This window comes from Camellia sinensis, chromosome 9 (genome assembly GCF_055761805.1).
Source record: "Camellia sinensis isolate YWXY chromosome 9, ASM5576180v1, whole genome shotgun sequence".
NCBI lineage: Eukaryota > Viridiplantae > Streptophyta > Magnoliopsida > Ericales > Theaceae > Camellia > Camellia sinensis.
This window is the reverse complement of record NC_138969.1, coordinates 74725878-74742684: the sequence shown is the minus strand read 5'-3', so window position 1 is coordinate 74742684 and position 16807 is coordinate 74725878.

The window sequence follows — 16807 nt, the reverse complement described above, 5'->3', positions numbered from 1 at the left end:
CCACACTTTCATTATTACGTATAGCTTTCATTATGCTTTTTTCTTCTCCTTTCGGTGCTCTTCTCTATAAATGAGAATCACTCTTGTAACCAACACATACACTGAATATAACATTTCGTTCAGTCTCTCTCTTTCCTCTCTCTACCAAACTCACACTTAACATACACACTGGGGGTGTTTGGGAAGCCTTGAAAGAGGCTATTTTAGCCTCAAATGGGAAAATAGCCAAAAAGCCTCACCAACCATTGATTTTCAAAAAAAAAGAAAAAGAAAAAATAAAGTCAAAAAGCAACGGCTGTTGCAGCAACGCAGCCTACACTGCCACCAATAGTGTAGGCTGCAGGCAGGTTAAATTATGATATTACCCCTACACAACAATTTTGAAAAAAATAAAGTCAGGGGCAAATTTGTCATTTCAATTTAAATATCATTTCAAACACATTTTTCAATACAACAATCAACCCAAAAATTTAACCCAACTTCCCAAACACACAAACTAAAATAGCCTACTAAAATAGCCAAAAAACCAAAAAGCCTACTAAAATAGCCACTTCCCAAACGAGGCCATTATTTAGTTTAATGATTGACATATAATTTTTTTTTTTATCAATTTTATTTAATGAAAATAATTAAATTATTTAAATTGAAAATAAATCAAAATATAATAACTTAAATTGATAAGACTAAAAAAATTAAAATTTATTTTGTTCCAAAAATAAAATTTTGAGATTTTTCTTTTATAATTTCTCAAAGGAAAAATGTAAACCATTATTGAACTTGAACATCAGCTTTTGTAGGCAGGCAACAGGGTTCGTCCACAAGACGTGCTTCCTGAGGCACGTATTTATTACTCGTTCTTGCAACATATCATTTAATTGATGTAAGATAAATCTTTGACCCAATTGTGTGCACCTCTCTCTCTCTCTCTCTCTCTCTCTCTCTCTCTCTCTCTCTCTCTCTATATATATATATATATATATATATATATGAACTTTATGAAGATCAGAAATGATAGAGAGCTCTAGAATTGGGGTTCTAAACCCAGCTCTAGTAATGTGGAAATTCAAAAAAAAAAAAAAATAGATCAAAACATCACATCACATGGGGCTTATTACAAATTAGAGCTCTCTAGAGATCATAAATTAGAGCTCCTAATTTTTTTTTTTATGAAGATATTAAGAATTGACCTACCATATTTTATTGCCTCACAAAAAAAATAAATAAATAAACAAGCAAGCAAACATATTCTATACCTACATGAGTTCCGTGTGAAAAACGTCTTTGTATAGAAGAAAGTCCAGCCACGCAGAAAAGTGACAAATTGACAAACCCATCCTTTCTATTTATTCTATGGCGTTTCTGTAGTTTATTTCTTTATTTATTTTTTGGAATTCTTCTAATTGCACAAAAATATTTCGCATAAAATGAACATAAAATGAACCCATTTTTACTCTCTCTGTCTTTTTTCATTTTCAAGCCTTTCATTAAATGTTCATCAAATTAATAGAGTCATTTTTTTTATTAAATTGAGAATTCATCAAATCTTTTATCAAATTTAAATTTTGATAAAAATTTAAAAAGATGAAACATTTGTGATAATTTTTTCATCAAATTTGATGAAAATAAAATTTGAGATAAGAATAAATTTTAAAAATATTTTGATAAAAAAATGATGTAAAGATTGGAATAGTTATATCAAACCAAATTTTTTATTCAAATTTGATATCAAATTAAATAAAAAAATTAATGAAGGATTGGAGATACTCTAACAAAGTTGTTTCGTATAATCAACAATGTTGCAAGTTCAGAAATATATATATATATATATATATATTATTCAAAATTTAAATTGAGTGGATTAGATTTAATTGTTGATAAAGGACTCACAATTCAGCAAGTCTAATCTCGACCACACAACTATTTTTGGATAAAATTATAAACAATTTTTTTTTTCCCCGAAGCATGTATCTTTTCTCTGTTGCAATTTGTGTAGTCTTGTTTTCGTACAGTACAACATATAAGAGTTTTAAAAACCAAATATTTTGGTCTTTAAAAGTGAAAATTTTGTTGCAAAACACATTTAGGGACCAATTTTCATCGTTATGAGAATAGTCACTAAAATGTCGTCCCAAAAAGTAAAAAACAAGGCTTTTAGCGACAAAATTTTAAAAATGTCACTAATAAATAGACTTTTATAGACAAAATAATTTGGTCTCAAAATAGTTTACTTTTTAAAACAAAAAAAATTGGTCCCAAAAGGATAATAATTCATCGCTAATGTCTAATTTTTGTTGCTAAAAATATAATAACGACACTTTTCGTAACAAAATTATTTGGTCCCTAAAAAATAATTTTATCCCTAAATTTTGGTATCTAAAAACCTAATTTTTTGTAGTAGTAATGCTACTTGTCAACCGCTTATGTAAATTAGGACTTGGGACTTGAGCCATTTAGCAATGTTGATTAGTTCACTTTTGGCTCAGCAAAAACGAAAGGTACAAAAGGCACTACAATACAACAAAACATAGCATCCTACCCTGCTAAAAAAATACAACACCCATAATAGAGTTAGGTTCCCTGAGCTTGCGACCGAGATAGACTTGAAATGGCAAGTTTTTCTGCTCTACCACATGAAAGTTTTCCTCAAAAATTGAAAATTTCAATATAAGTGTTGGCTGTATATTTTGTAAAACCCAATCGCAGCTTGACACGCGGCACGTGAATGGCAAGTTGTGGAGTTAAAATAAGTCTCCAATCAAAGACAGACAAGTGGCAGTTCATATTGGTAATAGTGGATTTGCGCAGCATTGGAACGACTAGAAGGCGCAAGACGGCGTGGCCCAACAATTACTCACAAATTCAAATTCAAATTCAGGAGGGAAGCCTAACTGCAAGAATGACGTAGTGGGACTGACTATGAGAGAGCATGACCAACAATCATAGGAGGACATTTCGACGGTTACCATTGGAAAGTATAAATAGAAGAGAAGGCCACATAATGAAGGCCGGGACTCAGATCCAAAAACTAGTTTATTTACTTAGTTTTTCTTTCCAGTTCTTTACATTTCTAGTACTTCAAATTCCTGTACTGCACTTCATTTCCTCGGAGTAGTTTTCAAATAGTTTGCTGCTGTGAACCGCGTTGAGGTTGGGTCATTGTGACTTCATTGTAAGTTTTCATTTCTTTAATGAAGTTCAGTTTCTGAAATTGTTCTGTATCTATTTGCAAGTTTCTCCTAAAAGCCACCAGTAAATGTCCTCTTCATTGAGGCTGAAAGAACTTCAACACAATCGTCTAATAATTGGTTGGCAATTAAAATTCTGTAAGGACTTATTGATCTTTGCTGGCATGCTTAAAATTACATAATTAACCTTCGAAAGCCAAAAAAGCCAATATATATTTTTGGCATGCCTAGTGGGACTCGACAAAAAAATGGCTAGACGTAGGAGACAAGAAGAAAATGAGCGCCTATAAAAGGGTGTTGAATGAGAGGTAGAAGGATTTAATCCGAATGAGATTATAATATTACATCCCATGGAAACAACTATCTTATCAGATCCTATGGTCAAACAGACCAGCACTTCAGAACATGCAACCACTACAACAAAACTAACCTTTTACGACACCACATCAACGGCATACAATAAATGCATGCCGTAGTTTCTCACTTTTACGACTTGTTTTTTTGCACGTCGTAAATACTCTTCCAACCACGGCGTGTCTATTGCCTAGGCCGTGAATAGTAATAACGATGATTTTTTTACGGCTTGCAATGCACGCCGTAAATAATAATACTTTCTACGACATACATATGGCATGCCGTTAATACATCAACTATACACGACACGCATATAACAGTCATTAAAAATATTGAACATTTCACAGCGCACAAAAAGCTAGCCGTTAAAAATATTATACTTTTTACGGCGCACAAAAAGTCTGTCGTTAAAAAGTATACTTTTCGCGGCGTACATATGCTAGCCGTTAAAAATATTTTAATTTTCACAACACGCAATTTCTGTCGTGAATAATATGACAAAAAAAATAATAATAAGCACCAAAATGAAAATGTTGAGCTCCAAACGCGTGAAAAAAAAAAATCAAAATTGATCGATTTCACTCTCTTTCGCTTCATATTTGTATTCACTCTCTGTCTCCTCTTCCTCTGTGAACCCTTGATTTCACTCTCTCTCGCTTCATATTTCTAGAACCGCAGCTGAACCCCTTTGTATTGGAAGATCGATTCAAGTATTTGTAGATAGATTCAGGTAATATTCACTCTTAGTCTTGCTCTCTCTCTCTCTCTCTCTCTCTCTCTCTCTAAACCCTTGATTTCACTCTCTCTCTCTCTTCAAACCCCTTCGTTTCAGAGACAACCCTTCATATTTGTAGAACCATAGTTGAACCCCTTCATATTTGCAGATCGATTCAAGTATTCGTAGATCGATTCAAGCCTCTTCTCTAGTACGTGTTCGAGTTCACAGCTCTTTCTTCATAGTAAGTGTTGATCAGTCTTATCTCTATCTTCTTACTTACGGAACCATTCGATTCAAGTATGCTAGGTTTCATCTACTTTATCATTCTTAGATCAGATTGAAGATCCATTGATTCGATTCAAGTATGCTAGGTTTCGATTGAAGATCTATTGATTGATTGGAGATCATAATGTGTATTGCAGATGTTAAAATTGAACACAAAATAAATAAATACATACATATATATGAATAGATTGAAAAAAATTTTGGTCAGAAATCTCAATAAGAAATTTTGTAACCTTTTATATATTCATATGGATTATATGCTGAATTATGTATCAAATGAGTATGGCCAAGTCCGAAAACTAGCTATGTTTCCTTAAAACAACGGATTGGAATTCATGGTTTCACTTAATAGTTTATTAAATTTAATTATTTCAGCCGTTTGATTTTTTATTAGAGTGCTTGTCCAAGCTCTCTTCAACTAATAGATTTGTCTGATGATGAGAAATTTGTAGCAATTTGTGATGCTGCATCATAGCCTTTTTAAGACTTCATTCATGAAGAAAAATAAAAGATATTTTGAACCATTTGAGTGAGTTTCTTTTATCTTTTATGCATAATAAGTTGTTGGAAACTTCAGACTTTATTGTCTTAATAATATGAAGGTATAGACACCCCATTAAATGTGCATACCCTGTATATAAACAAGTTTTGTTCTGCCTGGTCATTAATATGCTAAGACTTCAAGCAGTGAAGACTCCAAGAATGTATATTCATCTAAGCTTCACTATATGCATTCCCAGAATTTTTTTTTTTTGTAGTGTAGTCGAAGTAAAAAAAGAAGATAAAGAGGCCAGTTATTTTTATTTTTGTATTTGCAGTTATGTTATTTACCTCTAATTTGTTCAAACATTTTTAGGTGAAAGTTTCTCTGAAATTGTTGGAAGCCCATATTACATGGCACTAGAGGTGCTATAGCGATCCCGGTTATTCCTTTTACTGTTCTGTTGTTTTCCGGACGCGGTTCCATGGAGTTGGTAGTTGTACCTATCGTTTTGTCAACCTTTAAACTCTTTTGTTTGAGTTTTATAATGTGTTGGGCTTGGTTGTTACAGGTTGGTAGAGCTTTAGCTCCCATTGTTGTTGCCTAGTTTTTTTTGAATGATCCGCTCGAGCGGGTCTTATTGCGCTCGAGCGGGGTTTACACACTTCCAGTATTTCGTGCCTCTGCAAAAATTCTACAAATGTGTTTTCTACGCTCGAGCGGATTTCTTTATGCTCGAGCGGTCGCGCTCGAGCGGGCTTGTTAGCGCTCGAGCGGGTAGTACTTTTTGGTGTAAGTTCTGGGAGGGAGAAATCTACGCTCGAGCAGATTGGTTTTCGCGCTCGAGCGAATGTACTTTATTCTTGTGTCTCGGCGCTCGAGTGGGCCTTATTGCGCTCGAGCGTACCTAGCTTTTTGCCCTTGACGCTCGAGCGTTGTGTTCTCCGCTCGAGCGGGAGAGTCGTATATCAGCTGGCAGCTAAGCTATTTTAAATCACTTTTTACATTTCCTTTCTCTTTCTTACTTTCCCAAAACCGATTTTTGAGAGCTCCTCACTCTAAAACCTAACTTCTCTCTAGGGTTTGATCTAGTAGGAGTGTTTTCCTTACCTTGAGCCTTTGTAAAAAGTGTGTTGATCGTCGAGGGCTTTGTTTTGATCCGAAAATTTTGAGATTTGGAGCAACTTCGAGATTCTCCATCTTCTCCTTTTGGGCTCCGAACTTGAGGTAGGGATTTCCTTGTTCTTTTTCAATACTTTGTCTATAGATAGACATGTGGTAATTTTGTATTGCATGAAAATCATATCCATGTTGGATTTGTTTGAAATCATGAGAAGGAACCTAGGGTTGGGTGTTTGAAAAATAGTTATGTTATCATTGATAGTTGTTTTGGGCTAATTGGAGTGTAATTTAGCATGTTGTAGTTGATAGAAGAAAAAGCCCTAAATCATATTTTGATTGATAAATTAAAATGGAGGATAGTGAACCCTTTTTGAAAATCTCTATTGTTGATGAGGGTTGGGTGAAGGTGTTAATGCCTAAGGGGTTAACTTTGGCTTTGGAATGGTTTGAAATGAGTGTAATGGACTAATGTGAGTCATGGCTTTATTATCAATGGAATTGGTTTTGTAAAACAAAAGGAATGGATTTGGTTTTGTGAGAACAAAAGGGACGGATTTGGTTTTGTGAAAACAAAAGGGAAGTGGAACTTGTTTTGTGAAATGGGAAAAGTATTTTTGAAATACGTATAAAAAAAATTGGATTGTTGTTTCTTGAGTGTTGAACACACACTTGGGTGGGACTGTATCTCTAACTACCGTGTTAATGTTATTGTTGAGTTTGTGGTCTCATAGTAATTGAGTCTCTAATAGATGTACTAAATATTTGCATCTAGAGGTTTTGTCCTTGGTCATCGGTGGAGGATGATGCGGCTGTGTTGAATTGTCGTGTATGCATTATACCATTATTGATTGAACATCGTATGTGATGAAGTGTTGAGATACATTATATATGTATGCTTCCTCGGGAGGAGGTAGTTATGTGTTCATATATTTTAACACATTGCCTGTATCTTGATGGTTTGTGTATATGTGTTATACATGTTGATTATGCCCTGTTGTGTTGGGTTGGTGGTGTTATACCGTGCGCTAAGAATCAGAGGTACCGTGACCTTCCAGCTAGCGCCTGGAGAACTGACTGCGCTGAGAATATAAGGCACCATACCCTTCCAGCTAGTGCCTGGTAAACTGGCATGTTGTTGTGGGAGGTGTATCTTTGGCTTACTACGCACATAGCTAGTAGAGCAAAGTTTTGTTGTTGATGTTTCAGTGCGTCTGGGAATATCATGGATTGGGTTGATTACAGTTTTGGAGGGCCGAGTTGCCTCATGGTTTTATCTTATGCATGTTGGTGAGTTGTTATCTCCCTTTTTATAACGGTGCATGTATAGATTTGATTGTATCGGGAAGAAGCCAAAATGTCATCGTTGTCTTTTGGAATGTGTGAAGAAGAACGGATTTTTTTTTTGAAAACATATATTTTGAAAAGGCATACCTGTGTATGTTTGTAAAATGAAAGAGAGTGGTGGGCTTAGTGAAATTATTTCCTAAGGTATTGTTAACGTTATGAAAGATTGGGAACGGGGATTAATGAAAAGAAAAGGAAAGATGAGTCGCCTATGGCGTTAATTGAAATGGTTGTTTTCGAGAAAAGTACAAAATTATGTATATTTTGTGTAAACTGTCACATTACTATTCTAGTATGAAATTGAGCATTCATGATCATAGCTATCTGTATGTTGTTATTGTTGAGGGTCATGTTGAGATCCCTACTGGACTATATGTTCATCCCACGTTGTTGAATTTTTTTTCAGGTGTTTAGCTGAATGTGCTGCAAGATTTGGATCTTCTGATTTGTTGGCCACGAGGCCTCTCTTATATGGGCGGAATGCCATATGTGTAAAAAGGTTGCACCCTTCTTCTTGATTTGTTGTTAATGATGTAAGCCCAAGGGCAATTTATTTAATATGCTCATGTTGTATTTAATTAACATTCGAAAGAGAGAGTTGTTGTTCACTCCTTTTAGTTGAACATTTGAGTTTACTTCCACATGTTATCTCTGAAATTGAATTAAGTTAATGAACTTGGTAATGACTTCGAGTAATAAAAAGTGGGGCGTGACAACTTGGTATCAGAGCGAGCCGGGTTTGAATACTTTGGACTCGTGGGAAGTGGTTTTTACCACAGTGGGTTTGCTACGTATAGTGAGGACGTTGCATATAGACATCATGAAAATTAGGACTTATGTGATTGCATTTATGTGAGCATGGGATTCAGTCTCTCGGATAGTATTCATAGCCGCTAGACTTGCTTTGAGGTCCTTTTGGAAACACGCCTGATCAACGTGGTTTCTGATAGGAATTCCTTGGGAGTTCCGGGATGAGTGGCTATCTTTGTGGACTTGATTCGATTATGTGTTTACATGTTTAGATGATTATATGCAATAGAGATGTATATCTTGTGACCTAGTAGTAGAGTGCGCCTCGAAGAAGGCTATTGTGTTGTGCACTAAGCGTGGCGTTTGCTTTTGTGCTTTATAGGATGTTTACACGAGGAGGTAGAGGACGGTTGAGTAGTAGGAGTGTCGGTAGGGGCACACCAGTTCCTTTAGCACCCGCTGGTGCAGCATCGGCTGTCGATGAGGATGTCGCACGTGAGATTGTGAGAGCGGTGCAAGATGCCCTAGCTCGTACGGAGGGCGGCAGCGGGCATGCTCTCAAACTTACTAAGGAGTTCTTCCGCTCCGGTCCACCAGAGTTTGTGGGGGAGGCTAAACTGTTGGAGGCAGAGAGTTGGTTGGAACAGATTACCAAGACTCTTGATATGCTCAGAGTCGAAGAGGAGGAGTTGAGGGTTTCTTTGGCAACTTTTCAGTTGAAGGGCAATGCGAGTTATTGGTGGAAGTATGCTAAAAATACCGTAGGTAGCACGTGGGTTGCTTTTACCGAGGCCTTTTGGGCCAAGTATTTCCCTCCTTCTGCTCGGGAAAGGTTGAGGGATCAGTTTTTGGTGTTGCGTCAGGATGACACTCCTGTGGCACAGTTTGAGATGCGGTTTACTAGTTTGTCGAGGTTTGCTCCAGAGTTGGTGGCAACAGAGGAGCATCGTTGTTATGAGTTTGAAAGGCGGTTGTGTTTCGATATTCGGGAGAAGGTGGCTGGATCCTTTTGGAAGGATTATTATAATTTAGTCGAGGCAGCGGCTCATGTGGAGGCCATGGTTGTGAGAGATGGTCGGGATAGGGAAGAGACCATCTTGGTAAGTCCTTCGGTTCCTAAGCGCTCTAGGCTCAGTAAGGGGTGGAGGCGGAAACATGCTCAGTCAGGGGGTAATTCCTTTCCTTCGCCAGGGGTTTCGGACTCATCAGTTGGGGGTTTTGGGGAGGTGCAGGTTTCAGACCAGTCTCAGAGTAGGGGGTCTGGTGGTTGTTTTGTGTGTGGTCAGTTGGGCCATGGTAGACGTTTTTGTCCCTTGCGTGTAGATTCTTCAGGTGTTTCAAAACCCAGTCAGACTCAGTTGTACCCGTCCAGTCAAGGACGCTATCGGTACCAGAAACGGGCAGGCCAGGCTTCGAGAGCCTCGCGAGGGGCGACTTATTAGTTAGTCCTATGGTATTACCCTGGAGGGGATTTTTTTGTGTTATTAACCGGTGATGTATTATATGAATCATTTTGTTGTTGACCGGTGTACTATTGGATGCTGAGGCACCATGTTTATGTATCGCTTATGTATGCATATTGTTGTTTGTTTAACCCTCATGTATTGGGGAGTATGTGTGGAATCTCGAATCCTCTTTTTCCTATTGAGGAGTTGTTAAAGGGATCAATGATCCTGATGTTGTTGCTTGCTTGGTACCTATATGTTGATTTGTGTTTCGGGCTTCGCTAGTTAAGGAGTCCGTGGTGACCCCATCGGTTGTAAAGGGGTAGTGTTCGTATTGTGATTGGCTATCAGTTGTTGGGTATAGTCTATGAGTGGATTCTGCCAGAATTCTTAAGAGGATGAACAGTCGTGTTCTAGGGTGGCGAGAATAGCGTCAGTCAAATTGTCCTTCGTGATTGGGTTGTTGTAATTAAGGTTTACCATGTCGGTCTTCGGTCAAGGAGGTGAGCAGGCTTGCTATGTAGCCATGAGAGAGGGGGAATAGTAATTTCCTTAGACACAGTGTTGATGTGGTTTGATTTTAGGAGATCCATTGAGATTCCAAAATTTGGGGGTTTGTGTGGGAAACTCCGTGGTTGGGGTTAGCGGCACTTCAGTGTGTGGTTTACTGAGAGTGGTGGTCTGTTAAGTTGATTAGTCAGCTTTTGGTATGGGGTTTTGGGTTGACATTTGTCACCTTGAGGTTAGTCTCATTCGTTGTAGACTTGTATGTTGATTAGGGAAAACTGAAACTAATCGAACATGTTATGTCAATGCATCTGACGGTTGGAATAATACATCAAGTTTTGTATTGATTGATTGAACTTGTATATGATAATTGCTTATATACATTATATTGTGTGGGAGGAGATAGGGGATGTACTCCACGGTTTATTGGAAGATGGGGGATGGACCTCTAAATCGGATTTGTTTGATTTGATATAGCACTAAAATGTATATCGTTATCAATTGTGAAGTATAGAAATGTTTCTATGTTATATTGGTACAGCACCAAAATGTGTATCATTTGTGTATGAAGGAGGTATTGTCGATGTGAGATGCCATATCTTTTAAATTGTTGGCCAGGTTCTGAGCCATGTTTATGATTCTTTTAATTTGGTTAAGTGAAGGAAGGTGGAACGAAATTGCAAAGTCATGAATTTCTTATGCCTTGTGTGTTGATAGCACAATTGTTATTTTTATTAACTATCATTATAGAAATGTTATGTTCTGTGTTGGTTGTGGCATCACTGTGTGAGTGATGGCTGTTGATGGTGTTATTTTGGAAAGAAATGGGAAACAAAATTTTTCTGGTGGTTGAGCCACCTAAAGGCGTTGCTGAGAAATTGATTTAATTCAAAGATTTTGAGGAACTCCAAATGAATCTTTTTGGAAAATAAATTGTGGATGGCTATGTGTTTTTGGATAACACCATATTTGTGAAAAATGTTTACAAAACTTTTGAGTTTTGCGTTGAAAATGCAAGGTTTATTTTGAAATGTCTCATGAGCAAGAAAATGTTTTCCTTATATTAATGTAAAAGATTTTCCTTGATTATCCTTTGATTGGAAATTATGGTTGTTGAGTGGTGACTTAGCTTGAAGCGCTGGTCAGATGTTGGCAAATTGTTTCGGGAAGGGTTTGGTTTTGTTGTAGCGTTTGTGCCCGAGTGTTGTCATTTGGGGTGTGTTCCCTTGGTTAGTCTCCTCCTTGGTAAGAGTGAATCGAAGGTTCGTAGGGAGAATAATTCCTCTCTTAGTACTCGGTTGGTGTTGTGCAATCCGTTGGCCTTGTGTTTTGGCATATCCTTAATTTCGGGGACGAAATTCTTTAAGGGGGGGAGGTTATAGCGATCCCGGTTATTCCTTTTACTGTTCTGTTGTTTTCCGGACGCGGTTCCGTGGAGTTGGTAGTTGTACCTATCGTTTTGTCAACCTTTAAACTCTTTTGTTTGAGTTTTAGAATGTGTTGGGCTTGGTTGTTACAGGTTGGTAGAGCTTTAGCTCCCATTGTTGTTGCCCAGTTTTTTTTGAATGATCCGCTCAAGCGGGTCTTATTGCGCTCAAGCGGGGTTTATACACTTCCAGTATTTCGTGCCTCTGCAAAACTTCTGCAGACGTGTTTTCTACGCTCGAGCGGATTTCTTTACGCTCGAGCGGTCGCGCTCGAGCGGGTAGTACTTTTGGTGTAAGTTCTGGGAGGGAGAAATCTACGCTCGAGAGAACTGGTTTTCGCGGTCGAGCGGATGTACTTTATTCTTGTGTCTCGGCACTCGAGCGGGCCTTATTGCGCTCGAGCGTACCTAGCTTTTTGCGCTTGACGCTCGAGTGTTGTGTTCTCCGCTCGAGCGGGAGAGTCGTATATCAGCTGGCAGCTAGGCTATTTTAAATCACTTTTTACATTTCCTTTCTCTTTCTTACTTTCCCAAAATCGATTTTTGAGAGCTCCTCACTCTAAAACCTAACTTCTCTCTAGGGTTTGATCTAGTAGGAGTGTTTTCCTTACCTTGAGCCTTTGTAAAAAGTGTGTTGATCGTCGAGGGCTTCGTTTTGATCCGAAAATTTTAAGATTTGGAGCAACTTCGAGATTCTCCACCTTCTCCTTTTGGGCTCCGAACTTGAGGTAGGGATTTCCTTGTTCTTTTTCAATACTTCGTCTATAGATAGACATGTGGTAATTTTGTATTGCATGAAAATCATATCCATGTTGGATTTGTTTGAAATCATGAGAAAGAACCTAGGGTTGGGTGTTTGAAAAATGGTTATGTTATCATTGATAGTTGTTTTGGGCTAATTGGAGTGTAATTTAGCGTGTTGTAGTTGATAGAAGAAAAAGCCCTAAATCATATTTTGATTGATAAATTAAAATGGAGGATAGTGAACCCTTTTTGAAAATCTCTATTGTTGATGAGGGTTGGGTGAAGGTGTTAATGCCTAAGGGGTTAACTTTGGCTTTGGAATGGTTTGAAATGAGTGTAATGGACTAATGTGAGTCATGGCTTTATTATCAATGGAATTGGTTTTGTAAAACAAAAGGAATGGATTTGGTTTTGTGACAACAAAATGGACGGATTTGGTTTTGTGAAAACAAAAGGGAAGTGGAACTTGTTTTATGAAATGGGAAAAGTATTTTTGAAATACGTATAAAAAAAATTGGATTGTTGTTTCTTGAGTGTTGAACACACACTTGGGTGGGACTGTATCTCTAACTATCGTGTTAATGTTATTGTTGAGTTTGTGGTCTCATAGTAATTGAGTCTCTAATAGATGTACTAAATATTTGCATCTAGAGGTTTTGTCCTTGGTCATCGGTGGAGGATGATGCGGCTGTGTTGAATTGTCGTGTATGCATTATACCATTATTGATTGAACATCGTATGTGATGAAGTGTTGAGATACATTATATATGTATGCTTCCTCGGGAGGAGGTAGTTATGTGTTCATATATTTTAACACATTGCCTGTATCTTGATGGTTTGTGTATATGTGTTATACATGTTGATTATGCCCTGTTGTGTTGGGTTGGTGGTGTTATACCGTGCGCTAAGAATCAGAGGTACCGTGACCTTCCAGCTAGCGCCTGGAGAACTGACTGCGCTTAGAATATAAGGCACCATACCCTTCCAGCTAGCGCCTGGTAAACTGGCATGTTGTTGTGGGAGGTGTATCTTTGGCTTACTACGCACATAGCTAGTAGAGCAAAGTTTTGTTGTTGATGTTTCAGTGCGTCTGGGAATATCATGGATTGGGTTGATTACAGTTTTGGAGGGCCGAGTTGCCTCATGGTTTTATCTTATGCATGTTGGTGAGTTGTTATCTCCCTTTTTATAACGGTGCATGTATAGATTTGATTGTATCGAGAAGAAGCCAAAATGTCATCGTTGTCTTTTGGAATGTGTGAAGAAGAACATTTTTTTTTTTTGAAAACATATATTTTGAAAAGGCATACCTGTGTATGTTTGTAAAATGAAAGAGAGTGGTGGGCTTAGTGAAATTATTTCCTAAGGTATTGTTAATGTTATGAAAGATTGGGAACGGGGATTAATGAAAAGAAAAGGAAAGATGAGTCGCCTATGGCGTTGATTGAAATGGTTGTTTTCGAGAAAAGTACAAAATTATGTATATTTTGTGTAAACTGTCACATTACTATTCTAGTATGAAATTGAGCATTCATGATCATAGCTATCTGTATGTTGTTATTGTTGAGGGTCATGTTGAGATCCCTACTGGACTATATGTTCATCCCACGTTGTTGAATTTTTTTTCAGGTGTTTAGCTGAATGTGCTGCAAGATTTGGATCTTCTGATTTGTTGGCCACGGGGCCTCTCTTATATGGGCGGAATGCCATATGTGTAAAAGGGTTGCACCCTTCTTCTTGATTTGTTGTTAATGATGTAAGCCCAAGGGCAATTTATTTAATATGCTCATGTTGTATTTAATTAACATTCGAAAGAGAGAGTTGTTGTTCACTCCTTTTAGTTGAACATTTGAGTTTACTTCCACATGTTATCTCTGAAATTGAATTAAGTTAATGAACTTGGTAATGACTTCGAGTAATAAAAAGTGGGGCGTGACAGGTGCTCAAGCTGGATTGCGGACCAAAAATAGATATTTGGGCACTAGAGGTTCTCTGAAATTGTTGGTGTAGACACCCCATTTTTGACCGACCTTAAGACTCAGACATCGCCGATTGAGCGCTCGGTGACGTTGCATAGCGTGCTCATTCAGAAGTCTCAGAGTCGCGGCTGCCAGCCCTGCCTCCGGACTTCCGAACCCTCTTCTGTGCCTTGCCTCGATTTGCGAACCAGACTCGGTTTTCTCTGTTTCTTTTCCTGAGGGGGGGGGAGAGGTCCCGTAGACCATCTCTCAGTGGCCGTAGGCTACGTTTTGTGGTCGTAGGCCATTTTGCCCATTTCGGAGCCCGGTTCCCAGTTTTCGGAGCCGTTGGCCGTGTGCCTCGGTTCGGGACCGCTTAACCATCTCCGTTTGCTCTAAATTTTGGCATACATCTTATTTGCTCCCTTTTGAGGGACACTGAGGTCGGAGAGACCCACTTCGTGGCCGAACGCCACTTTCGGTGCTTGGCAGCCCATTTTCGGGACCCCGAACTGCGTATTTTGGCTCCCGAGCATTCGTTTTGCATCGATTTTTGTTCATTTTTGGCAAGTGCCTCTGTTTCATCACCGGGAAGGTCACTGGAGGGTGGGAGGCCAACAATTATCTTAGCAACCAGTTATATTCCATTTTCGCCCTCCGACACCCGTTTTTCTCACTTCCGAGCCAATGTTGAACACCTTGGAGCCACTTTCTTCAACCCCAAACCACATATTTGTGTTGTACACACATGGGAGGACCCTAAAAGTTCATGGCCGGCCAGAAACTCCAATTGAACCTTTTGAACCCCTCCTAAAAATGGCTTGTTCTCTCTCCTATTTTAGAGTTTCCAAATTCGAACCACAGGGTTGTGATGAGGGGACCTGGGAGGCCACATTTTTGTGGTGGCCGGCCACTAACTGAACTTGCCCCTTTTGACCCCTAGCCGGCCGGCTACGGGGGGTGGCCGGCCGGCCACCTGAAGCTCCAAAAGGTGGCCGGCCATGATCCTCTCAAAAGGCACTTTACAGCTGTATAGCTGTTTCCCCCAGAAAATATCTCAATTCGGGGGATATTTTTTGGGGGAAAACTTGCCTCCTTTTCCCCCACCTTTTCCCCACCTTTACTCCCTCTCTTTGGTCCATATAACCAGCAGGCAACATTGGTCTTGGGGGTTAGAAAAATTGGTCTTCAAGCTTGGTATGCAAAATCCTCCTCCATCTCTCTCACTTCCTTGAAAACTTCCAAGTCCAACACCACCATTTCTTCTACACCACCAACCCCCACCCTTCCATCCTCCATTCCAGAAGCTTGAAGGTGTTCTCCAAGGCCTAAGGAGCCACAAACTCAAGCGAAGAGGCAACCAAAGTCAAGCCTTCAAGGGTAAGTAGCATTTTTCCTTTTTTTGAGCTTATTTTTGCACCAATTTCTTAGCCAATTTGCTTATTGTTTTAGGCTCCGACCTTAACTGAAACTAGGCCTATTTTGAGCTATTCTACATGTTTGTTGAAGGGCTCAACCCTGTTTGAGCCCCCCATCTTGCACTTGCTTCAATATCTTCCTTGAATGCCATTTTCTTGCATGCTTTGGCAGCCCATTATTCTGCCATTTTTGGGCATTTTACAGAACTAAAAGTAGGCTTATTTTGAGCCCCTCTTCAACATTGAAGAAGGACTCAACACTGTTTGGGACCTCCATACTATACTTGCCTTTATATCCCTCTTTGGTCCCCATTTTTTGCATGTTTTGGTAGCCTATTATGCTTCGGTTTTTGGCCTTTTTACAGTACTAAAAATAGTCTTATTTTGGCCCATTCTTCATGTTTCATTAAGGGTCCTTGGCCGTTTGTGGAATATTTTGTAGACTTTGTGTTATAGCCACTTTTGAGCCTCATTTTGCATTGCATTTCTAGCATGTTTGTATACTGTTTTGGGGTTTTTACAGTTCTCTAAATATGCATATTTTTGGTCCCTCTTCAATGTTGTAGAAGGAAATTTTTCGGTTCGGGCTTTGCATATACCACTTGCCTCTTTGGCCACCTTTTGGCCCTTTTTCTTGCATAAGAGCTTAGCCATATCTATGTTTGTTTTTAGGGTTTTTACAGTTCTGTAAATGTACATATTTTGGGTCCCTCTTCAATGTTGTTGAAGGGCCCTAACCCATTTGGAGTCAGTAGCTGTGAGTTGCTTCATAATCTCATGTTTAGGGCCATTTTTGCATGCCATTGTTGCCCTATCTTTGCTTGCTGTTTGGCCATGATTTGTACTAGTAAAATGCTAATTTTGGGGCTGCCTTGCTTCTGTATCTTCATTCCATGTACCAATTATGCATGCTTTGTATAGCTGTAGTTCATTCTATGCGCCTAATTTTGCATTTCGGGAGAGATTCCATGCATCGGGTGTACTTTCGCCTCGTTTCGGGGCTGTTTTACCCCTCATTTTCCTACAGAAAATTGCATTTTTGCATATCATTTTCCATGTCTTTGCCATGT